Source organism: Taudactylus pleione, unplaced genomic scaffold (genome assembly GCF_031769625.1).
Source record: "Taudactylus pleione unplaced genomic scaffold, aTauple2 ptg002900l, whole genome shotgun sequence".
Lineage (NCBI taxonomy): Eukaryota > Metazoa > Chordata > Amphibia > Anura > Myobatrachidae > Taudactylus > Taudactylus pleione.
Genome location: NW_028287268.1, coordinates 55542 through 67496, shown reverse-complemented (window position 1 = coordinate 67496; position 11955 = coordinate 55542). Strand labels below are relative to the sequence as shown.

General features: G+C 41.5%; 1 long non-coding RNA gene across 1 annotated transcript; it reads left to right on the top strand.

Moving 5' to 3' along the window:
* The first annotated feature begins 637 nt into the window (after nucleotides 1-637).
* On the top strand, nucleotides 638-2031 carry LOC148431096 (uncharacterized). Its single transcript, XR_015877256.1, has 2 exons — nucleotides 638-860; nucleotides 1153-2031. It is a non-coding gene; the product is annotated as an uncharacterized LOC148431096 (long non-coding RNA).
* Nucleotides 2032-11955: the final 9924 nt, after the last annotated feature.

The following is an 11955-nucleotide window of genomic DNA, read 5'->3' as shown; positions in this document are numbered from 1 at the left end:
AAACTACCAGTGATGCGTGCGCCCGCAGGTCGGTTCCGACATCTATCATCGCCCGTACATGCTGGTCAACCTGACAATCACGTTAGGTTCCGCATGTACGGCGATGATGAATGTGTGTGCTACACTGAACGTTCAGTGTAGGCACATTACAGACATGGAAACGACATCACGATTACAATGTCGTAATCGTGCTGTCATTTCCATGTCTGGTAGTGGATACGCACCTTTAGGCAGCGTATGGAGTGGCATTATAAATTATGGTTGCTTTTAGTTATAATCGTAATAGTATATATTATTGAATTTAACCTAGTTTAATTGTCCTTAACTGTTAGTATAGCATCATGCTATGTGGTGCTGTTCCGTATGGAGTGGCATTCTATAGTATGGTTGCTTCCTGTTAGTAGCATATCCCGCTTGCTTTTAGGTAATATATTAATAGGTTACACTTAACAAATACAAACTATATTTATTGCCCCTAAAACTTAGTATGGTGTGGCGTGTCATAATGCTGTATATTTCCTGCCTGTAGGGTGTTGTACCAATTATTTACAATTGGCAGTGTTATATTTTCAGTAGAAACTTTCTTTACCTCCTAGAATTACTGCACTTCTCATTCCAGCAGCTACTCTAATGAACATTGAGGTTTTTGGATACCTTAAAGAAAATGATTTGCTTCATCCATTGGCAGTGGTACAAGCGGAAACCAGTGTCTTCAAACAGCTTGGATATTATAGATGGCTTTGTGGTGGACATTACAGGAGTTTATCAGGATACAGTGCTGCAGACTATTGAGCCTATGAAGATACCAGACAAGACGCTTACTGACGACTATCCAGAGGCAATGATATCCTGTATTCATTGTAAGTAATTGGCTTGCTTTAATATCTTAATAGGTTACATCCAACAATACAAACTATATTTTCATTCTCTATAAAACTACTTTGGCTTTATGCTGTGAGGTGCTGTGACGTAAGGTGCCGTGCGACATGTCATCCTACAGTATGGTGCTTTGTGGTTGTCACTCTCATATCCTTCTTTCATTTTTTTTTCATGTCTTCATAGTTTATTGTTGATTGTAACTTTTTTGTCTCTCATTGTCCCTATTTACAGTTGGCAGGTTTGTTTTGAGTATACATTTTCTTTACTTCCTAGAATTTCTGCACTTCTCACTTGAGCAGCTACTCTAATGAACATTGAGGGTTTTGGATACGTGAAAGAAAATGGTTTGCTTCAATGTTACAAGAGGAAACTGGTGTCTTCAATCATAGTCGTGCAGATTTCATTCTTGCAAATACATTGCAGTAGGAAGTACAAGTTTATTAGCTCACATGGGGTCATTATTTGCAGTTGTCAAGCCAATGGTTTGTAAGAATGCATTTCCTTACATAGTAAATTACATTGTGTGAAACATTTTGTGATCAACTACAACTTGTTAGGTCTGTAGATCTCTTGGCGCATGTATAGATTGATGGAGTTAAATAAAAATGGTGTATATATTGCTTGATTAAATTGTTGATGTTTGTTCTGCAGCTAAACTCTTCAGTGACCCAAAGTGATGATGAGATAACCACAATAAGTGCTGAGAAGGGAGAATGTGGATATAAAGAGAAATCTCATGAACTATGTCTTTGATGGCGCCACACATCCTGCAACATGACCAACATCAGCCTTGTTCTAATTTGTTTACGTTCAGACCTAACATCATGTTATATGTTGGATGTCACTTTGTCCGAACCGTTTAATGTCTGATATTGCTCCAAGATCATGAAAACCTCATCTGATATTGCCCTATCCCCCCCTCCCTGTGACTATACTGTGCTTCACACTTTTCTCTACATTATCCAATGAAATACCTGTATTATACTGTTCCTGTAAACTTCTATCTGTAAATGATTCTGTAATCATGTGTATAAGATGCTCTGTCTTTCTGTGACAAATTCAGAGATCTAATTTACTTCTCATTACTCTGTGTCACTCTGCAGAAAAGTGGAAATGTTTCCCTAAATAAATTATATTTGCTTTACCACAAAAGACTATGTAATTAATATTTTGCTTTATCAAGATCTTCATCGATATATGCTGTTTTTTTTTATTATTTAACAAAGTACTTCTTAAGGGTTTTCTATGCGTCTATATCCTGGCAATATAGAGACCTCATTTTTGCTGGGAGAAGAAGACTGTACCTGTAGGTAATTACTCCTGAGATGCAACATCCAGGGACCAAAGTTCTTTAGGAAGGTTGTCTAAAAATTTGAGAAATTTAATCACTTTTTACTTAATGTTTAGCACATTTTGGAGCTCCATAACACACTCAGAGGTTTCTTGTAATAAGTTTTAATATTTACTTTTTTGTTTAAATGTGTTATTTCTCTTTAAAGTGTATCCATAGTTATTCAGTTTCTCTTTTTTCTGCATTAAACAATGGTATTTCAGTGCATTCCCCCATGTAATATAGTTCATTGAAACAAGATTTAATCTAAATCAAATTTAATTCTAAACTCAGGATCCCAAAGTTAGGTCAGTTTACATATAAACTACTCTTCTTCATAAACTAATTGATTACAAAACACAATATTGTAGTCCTTTTCTTTCTCAGAAAAATCTAGCTAGCAGCACCAGTTTAATTCGTATCACACAAAACACAGATTTGTACTAATTAGGGTAATTCAATGTAAAAAACTGTTTTAAGTAAACTGTTACTAATCTTTTCTAATACCTAGATTACTAAGCAAAAATAAAGTTACTAGCAGCATAAGCCGGTCTTGGAGGACTTCAATGACTAGTGGTTTTCCATGTCTCCTTCCACTGTCATTCGTGACATCCCCTAGGGCCTTTGCAAAAATGTCAGTCACTTATGGCTACTTTTAAAAATGTGTAGCTGATGATGCTTTTGCCTTACATTAGCCACGGTTTTTGTCCTGCTACAAATGTTCTACTACAAAATGCAAGCTCATTTGGTCAGGGCCATCTGTAACTTTGGTTTTATATGCATAGGAGGTGGCTGGTTATGAATGGAAGTGTCCTGTTCCGCTTCATGTTTAATAACCTGGGGGTATATTTACAATGCTTTGGTTTTGTTTTTTGTTCGATTTTGGATAGGTTTTTTTTTTTTTTAATGAAAGGAGTTACTAAAGCCCAAAAACATAAAATGAGCACAAAATCGAACTTCAAATCCCTAAATAAATAGAATAATGATTTGAGCTTCTAAACACCATTCTATTGACTGGAAATTGATTGTGATGCCTTTAAAAGTTCCCAAAAGCATGTGGGGCAGCCTGGCTGTAGGAATGGCTGCTCAAGGATATGCTATGCTGTGCACCTACATGCGGTAACTCTTTGAAGGCCCCATAGCCAAGGTGCATACAGGTTTCCCCCACCATGGTGGGGTTCGGCCGACCTAGCCAGACGAACCAAAAAATGTTTCCCGTCTCCTCTGAGAGTGTGGTTCTCGTGTGTACCAGTCTTCCTTCACTCTTATCCTCCTCCGGGTATAAGTAGGATTGACCAGTGCATCCTGGGAGTTGAAAGCTTGAACTGCGTGGGGCCTGGATCCAGATCCATAACCTACACACCAAGGTCTCCCTGTGGACCCAATGGGCTTCGAAGAAAGAGTTAACAAAGGTAAGTTCTTACCATAACTCATTTTTCAAACACATCCTGTAATAATGAGTTAGAAGCTGAGTGGTTGGTACTTGTACTCTCTCTACCTTCTCTCTCCAAGGATTGATAAATATCCCCCTAAATGAATGAGAAACTTGCCAGAATAAATATTTACACATACTGTATAATTTTTATATCAATCATTAAATAAATTATATTTAAATTTTAAATAAATAAATACAACTGTTTAGCTGTTTAGTTTTAATTATTGATAAAAATTTTAGGATTAGGTAAAAAAAATACTGCAGACCAGTTTTTCTCCTGACAGCACCCTGCAGCAGCTAAACAAAGACGAGCTAAAAGAATAAGATCAGGACACAGGTATGAATAGCTTGCTGCTTCCTGACACAACTGATAGATGATAATGCATGTTGGATACACTTTCCCATCTGCTTGATCAACAAATGAAAGCTTAATCAGCAGTGTAGTGCCTAGTTGCTGCTGTGAGTGGATCTTCATCCCAGGAAGAAGACTACTTTTAGTAGTTTAACATAACAATTGACTGTCAAACAATCCTTTGCAAGGGGGACAAGTATGACAGCAGTCGCCCAATTGCACAATGGATCACTGACGCCATAACAAAACTCAGGGAAGTCATTGCAAAATGGCTTGCCCCGCTTGGACTCCCCTCAGGATTTGTGATTTCTGACAACGCCATCAATATTGTGAGAACATTACAGATGGGTGAATTCCAACACATCCAATGTCTTGCTCACACAATCAACTTGGTGGTGCATTTTTTTTTTTTTAAATGACACGGTCGTGCAGGAGATGCTCTCCGTGGCCCGCAAAATATCTGGACATTTTTGCAATTCAGGTGCATGTAGAAGATTGCAGCACCTGCAAGAAATGTTGAATTTCCCCTGTCACCAGATAGTTATGAGGTGGAACTCCACCCTTTTATATGCTACAGCGGATGGTGGAACAGCAAAATGCCATCCAAAGCTACACAATGAACTTGACGTAGGAAGAGGAGGGGGAATGTACCTTACTCAAGCTCAGTGGAAAATACTTTCTTTGTTGTGCAAAGTGCTAAAACCTTTCAAAGTATCCACCTGTGAAGTGAGTTCAGATACTGCCAGCTTGAGTCAGGTAATTCCCCTCATTAGACTGTTTGAAAAGCAACTTGAGAAACTGAAGGAGGAGCTGAAACAAAGCGATTCCGCTAAGCTTGTCAGATTTGTAGATCAAATCCTTTTATTTGCTTTGCCAGGATCCAAGGTTTGACAAGATCTTACAATTTTGGTGACCGTGCTGGATCCTAGGTTGAAGTCATATGTCGTGTCTTCCCAGCGGACACAGATCTGAAGAGATGTAAAGAGCGGTTGGTAAGGAAATTGTCAGCTTAAGTGACACGTGATGCAGCAAAAGCTCCTCCTTCCATTTCTCCAGCAAGTGCGGCTGCCAGGAAAAAACTAAACTTTCGGAAAAAAAAGACCCACTGGTGATGCAGATGTGTCACCACAACCAAGTTTTGACATCTGGGAGTAGATTTACTAAAGTTTGATTTTGTTTTCTGTTCGATTTGTTTTAACTTTTTTATGAAAGAACTTACTAAAGGCAAAATCGAATGTCAAATCGACATGGGTGAGGGGTGCTTTGTAGTGAGGGAAGAGGGGTGCTGTGAAGGGAGAGCCTGGTGTGCTGTGATGGGAGAACAGTAGTTAATCTACATTAAATTGATTTGTATTCAAAATAATTGGGTTTGAAAGGAAATTCTAAGGAATTAATTGGAGTGCAAATTTTCATATTGAATGCAACATTACGCTGTATGGTGGCATTATCTGCTAGGGGGCACCAGACAAGTTCTTGCCTAAGGCACCAAATTGGTTACAGCCGACAGCAATGCTGCCTCCTAATAGTTAAACAGTGCTCTCTGTGTTCATAGATAGCAGCAAGGTATTTACAGTAAGCACATTTTAATATAAGAAATTAGTGATAATAGCCTTGTCATAGGTGTTAAATTGGGTCCTATGTATCTAAATCAATATTGTATGCTATTATCTTGCTGTACTATGATATCCATTATGTCATGTTTATGAAGTTTAAACAGAATATGTTTTATATGAATATATAATCTACATTAATGTTGTTTTTTAAAGCTTACAAAATAAGAATATATGGTAGGAATTGTGTGTAATATGAGGAATAAGTAAAATTGTCCTGTGTTGATGGTCATTACAAAATGGAAAAAATTAAATATTTCCGGAGACAAATATTTAACCCTAAAATTCAGCATAGTTGACAATCACTCAATTGTGGTCTCCAATATACACCTTTTAAAACTGTATTAACGTGCATTAATAATAAATGAAGACCAATGTTTAAAAGAAAAGATATAGCTGATCCAATGATTTTTGTTTTCTCTCAACACTGCACAAGATAGTGAGATGCATTACTGGCATTTCAAAGAGTCCCCTGATAATACAATATGCAACACACAAAAAAACAAATGCATAAAAGCTGATGTTTCTATCTAAACCTGGCAACAAAATAGAGTTTCTTATCCATTGAATCGTCTGCCATTGGAATTTCAAATATACGTCCTTAGATAAAAAATATTTTATTAAAATCTTTCCAGTTTGGCCAGATATCAATTCTCATTTAGCATCAAAATGATTTCTTAATCAAAACTTAATTACAAGTCACTTATCTTTGCAAATTATTATTTTTGTGGCAGACTGTAAGAAAGAGAGTAATAATAATAATAACTGTAGCATTTTGGATGTCATTTACGAAGTGTCCATAGGAAATACTTTTGTATGTAAATGTAACCCCATGCTGCTGGGTACCTCAATGTACCTATAGGGGAAGGAGGTGGAAAAAATCTCAATGTCAAGGTAATATCTCTCAATTTCTCAAACACAATGGACCTGATTCAGACCCGCTCGCTAAGGCGCGATCGCTCGCTCTGAGTGATTTTCGCCCATCTGCGCATGCGTATAATTCGCAGTACGCGTGCGCAAGCCATTCGTTGTGATCTGATTTTGGTAGCTCGTAAGCCACTATCAGGTCGCTGCTTTGAGTGACAGATAGTGCCGCTTGTGGGTGGTAACAGGGGAAGGTGCTTGTGAACGGGGGAGTGGATGTTCGAATGCAGGCTTGTCTGGCCGCCAAAACGCCGTTTAAAGGGCGTGCATAATTAGCAAAGCAGCGTCATTGTACACATCACCTGCATGTATTTCAGCCAGCGCTGATCGCTGTGCTTGCGGCAGGCTACGGCAACCCCAAGGGCTACGAGCAGCTCCGATGGCTCACGATGGTCCCGATTAATCCTTCATTTCCCGGAGATGACGTGTGGTAGCGAGTGGCAAGGGGGTGTCTTCAGACATTTGCGAGGGCACTTTGCCGTAGCTATCCAAAACATAGTGGGTGTCCTTACGCGATGCAGTGCGAGAGCTTACTTTAAATATCTGGCTCCTTTTTGCCAGCGAGCGATCGCATCTTGCGAACGGGTCTGAATGAGCTCCAATGTCTTCACCCAAGTCATGTTTTTTCTTGAAGGTAGTATATTATTGTCACGAACCCGGGCTGACTCGCAGATACAACAATCGGGGTCAGCTGGTTGTGACGCCGGCGCACCACGGTCACTTACCCAAATACACGGTTCTTCTGCCACCACGCAAATTTTTCTGGAGTTCTGCGATCTCCGAACAGATTATTAATAAATCACATTCAATTACACACAGATGTAGTATGAGCCTCTCCAGGCACGCAAGGTCAATAAGAATCACGGAGAATATGCTAGATTAAATGTGTTCAATCCAAAAAATATTTTCAAGGATTAGTTACAAAAATATTAATAAAATGGCAAACAGATTATAATTCAAATATTTCCTAAATATAAAAGAGAAATAATTCAGAGTTCCTAAGATAACTTACACTAAAGTTCTTAGCACTGCTGATGGGGCGGGTGATTTCCCCCACAAGAATCTTCTGGTGCACTCCTCTCCCAGCATGTCCGTCTGATCCCCAATGAGTGAACATTGAATGCTGGATAGCATTCCTTTTTTAAACATCCCTAATTCTTTGTTCATACTTAAGAGGGTCTCCCTATCAGGTCAGCAGGTATTGAGGTCAATAGATTTCCAATACAGGGTTACCTTGCCAAACTAACAGGGTCCCTGCTTTAAAGAGATGTAACAATATAACTCACTCTTCGACTTCCCCGTTCCAGATCTATAGTAAATACCAGAATCCTTATCTCAGCCTCTATAGCAGAACAAGAATCTTTAGAAATAGGGCACTGGAGTAAAAGGAGGTCTGGTTCTGGGATTACGATCTAGGACACTGACTTTAGGGGTCATAAAAAGGGAGAGGTCTAGATGTTCACACATGACCTCACACTGTGAGGAATATACATTCTTTTGTTATCTGCAAGCCATCCACTTTATTTCAAATTCACCTTTTGCTAATTCCAGTCCTTGCTGACCTGCACACCGAATAGCAATTGACATATCATGTTTATACAGAAAATAAAATGACAGAACATCATACAATATCATAATTTGGGCCTATTCACCACAATTATGTCTCTGTTTACAATGTCGATATTCATTAAGTCAACATAAGAATGTCGACATGTTCATAATGTCAACAGTGACCATGCCAACGCTGATGTAATATCAACAGTTTCTTTTTACTGTGTCTATCCCTAACCCTAATGGTAACCCTAACCTTAAACATAACGCTATCTCTATCTCTAATGGTAACCCTAACCGAAATCACAAATAGAAATAAATATACCATCGGCCAAGCTTGCAAGTACTTTCCATAGACAGGAATGCAACATGGGAATTTACCAAGAATCTTGTTTTTAATCACGGGTGTAAATTAAGCAAACTCGGTCCAAATTAGAAATTTAAGATAGCCCCGAGCTGCGTGTTCTGCAGAATCATCCACAGATCAGTGTGATCCATGTATGTTTCTGCCTGTTTGTAAGCAAATAAATGGTTAAAATAAAATAAAAAATTATATGGGGTCCCCCCCCCTCAGAATAACCAGCACCAAGCTCTTTGAGCCGATGCTGGTTCACAAAATATAAAGGGACAAAAAACGTAGGAGTCCCCCGTATTTCATGTTCTAGCCATGGGCTCTTGGCCCTGATGCTAGTAGTAAAAATATGTGAAAAAATGGCATAGGGGTCTCTGTATTTTTACTACTAGCACCGGGCTCCACTAGCCGGGGTGTAATGCCACAGCCACAGTATCCTTTCACTGGCTCATCCAGCCAAAGCATTAACACCCCAACATAGTCAGCCTAGGCCGGGGATCCCAGAGGAGGTGGGGATCCCCCCAATAAAGGGGTCCACCCACTTCTGAGTATCCCCGGCCTTGACTGAAGCCTGCGGCTATGCTCCGCACCCCTGGCTGGTGGGTACGGAGTTCATGGGGTAAATAATGTTGTAATAAATAATATTGTCTTTTACAGAGGGGTTGTGGTGCCAGCAAGCCTCCCCCTCATGATGGTACTTGTGTAACTACAAGTACCAGCATGCAGGCATTAAGTGCGCGCTGGTGCCGCTGACCTTCCTGTAAAAGAAATATTAAACAAAAGACAGGACACACACCATAGGATTTAATCTTTTATTACACATTCACTCACTCACACTCACCTGCACAGGTGCAAAAGTTTGTTTGAGAGCTATATTAATCATTTGATTGTCTCTAAAGTGTCACGGTCTGTGCAGTCCTCTCTCCCCTGTCTGGGGTGTCGCTCTCTTCCCTGGTGCTTCAGCACTCTGGTCTAGTATCAACTGAGCAATTAGTTGATGCAGCAGCTGTGAGCTGCACCTGAACTTCCTATATAGACCAGCCACACAAGTTCCCTGGTGCCAGTTCATTAAGTCAAAGACTGCCTCAGTGTCTGCACTCCGGATTATGGGCCTGATTCAGAGCTGAACGCTCTGACCAGAGCGCTCGCTCTGAATCAGGGCCCTCCTACCTGTTTTTGGAGCGTCCTCATGGACGCTCGCATAGCTGTGGGTTACCACCCACAGCTTATGCGAGCGTCCATGATGATGGTTGCGATGAGACCCTGCGGTAGGGTCTCGCTGCCGCAAGCCCAGGAGTGATTTTGGCTCTATCAGAGCCAAAGTCACTCCCACTGACATCATTACTGATGTCAGTGGGGCCGGACTCAGACGGTAGGCGTTCCCATGGGAACGCCTCCGTCTGGCCGCCACGCCCCCGGCACGCCCACCAAAGGGGGCGTGCTGTCAGTCACCATCGACAGCACGCCCCCTTTGGTGCGAGACCCCGAGCGACGTATTTGTCGTCGCTCGCCGGGTCTCGCGCATGCGCACGACGGAGCTCCCTCCGTCGTGCGCATGCACATTCGCCAAACCGACCCGCTTGCGAGCGAACTTCCCTCGCGAGCAGGTCTGAATGACCCCCTTTGCTACCAGCTAGAATTCTTTGTGTTTCCTGTTGTCTCTAAAGCCTGGTTTCTGCAACCTGATACCCTCTTGTGTCTCATGCAGGCTTGCCTACCTTCCCGATTTGGTCGGGAGCCTCCTGAATATTGGGTACCGCTCCCGACCCCCCGGAAAGGTAGGCAAGCCTCCCGGCGTCCACCAACCCTCCCGACCTCCGCCCAGAACAAACTAGAAATCCCCGCAGCGGGGGGCCAGTGACGCGATTTGCGCTGAATTGCATCATCGAGGCCCTGCTCCATAATGCCGAAAATAACGGCAGTGTGAAGAGGGGGCCGGGCCACAATGACGCAATCATGTGGCCCCGCCTCCGCCTCCAATGTGTCATAACTGTCCGGACACGCCCCCCGCTGTTAGCCAACAATCAGCTCTCTCCCGGAAGGAGGGAGCTGATTGTTGGCAAGTATGGTCTCATGTAAGTCGTCTGGAACATTTCTCTGCTTCACCAGAGCTCCACTATCCTGGACTTGTCCAGTTATTGTTTTAGCTGCTTGACAATCTGCACTTACAATCCGGGACTGTGTTGTGTTATTATCCAGTGTGTTAGTGAAGGCATATTCTTCAGAACCACTAGTGCCTTTCAGATTCTCTGCACTACTCTGCAGCATTCTAAATCAGAGCCTCCTATCATCTGCTGTCACCTGTGCATTCTGGTTAATCAAATCCTAGTGTACCTGTACTTTATAATATATTCTGGACATTTCAGTCAACACTGCTATTTATTTGTCAAACAGGACTTTGTGTATCCATTTACTTCATCCAGCATTTGTCTTCATCCTAAAGTCTGTGTCTATTCCCTGCATTATCCTGGACTGTATTACCATTGCATACCAGTTACTCAGAAATGCCTATGTGAACATTGTTACCTGTTGCTTATCTTCCTGCTTAAATATTGCACCACCCTGTATGATGATAAATCTTAAGGTGCCCATACATCTGCGACGGATTGTCGCAATGCAGGGATGCGATTGGAAACTTCCGACCGCCCATCAGAAATTTCCGATCGCCCACCATCGATGTTCAGCGATCCGTCGCCAGATCACTGACATTTGACATGTTAAATGTCCCCGATTTGACGATTGCGATCGTCAAATCGTCAAAATCCAACATGTTGGATTTCTGCGATCCTGCGATGCCGGGTTGCAGGATGGGGGAGCCGGTGACGCATAGAACGGGACTGAGGAGCCCGTTAACCCTGCGTAAAATGAAAAAATTAACGAAAATCATTTACTAAAATCGTTCATTTACTAAATCGTTGTGTGTGTATGCAGCTTCAGCTATACAGAAATAATTGCAATAGTAAACTCAATTATTCCTGTGTAATTCCTTACAATGTTGAACCCTTGATCATAAGGGTTATAAGGGCATATTCAATTGGGCACGAGGTAAAAAATCTTGCGCCACTCGCTTTCAATTTTAGAATACCACGGGTATGCACGCTCCAGATCCCCGCGGTATCCAATTAAAAAAAAAGTGGTTGTGGGGTTTTCAGCTCTGAAAACCCTGCGCTGCGTTTAAAAAAAAAAAAAAATTCTGCACTTAGCTGCCCGGGGGTCTCCGCGGCTCCCGGGGCCTTTTATTTAGTCTCTCATGTTCTTTATTAGAGAGGAGCTCTTGAACACTTAAACTCTGTTACACCACGTGGGAGTCTTATCACAGACTCACATTACACATTAAAGCCCTCCCGGGTTTTACTGGCATGTTCTCAATCAGACATATGTATCACATTTAGACAAGGTAAGAAGTAGCAAGGCAGGCCGCAGGACCGATGCAGCATTTCTCTTATGGCTTTATCAAGGCCCTTAAGCCCAGATCACACTCCTACCAATGCTGCAGGATACACATATCCTTCTATAGGAGAA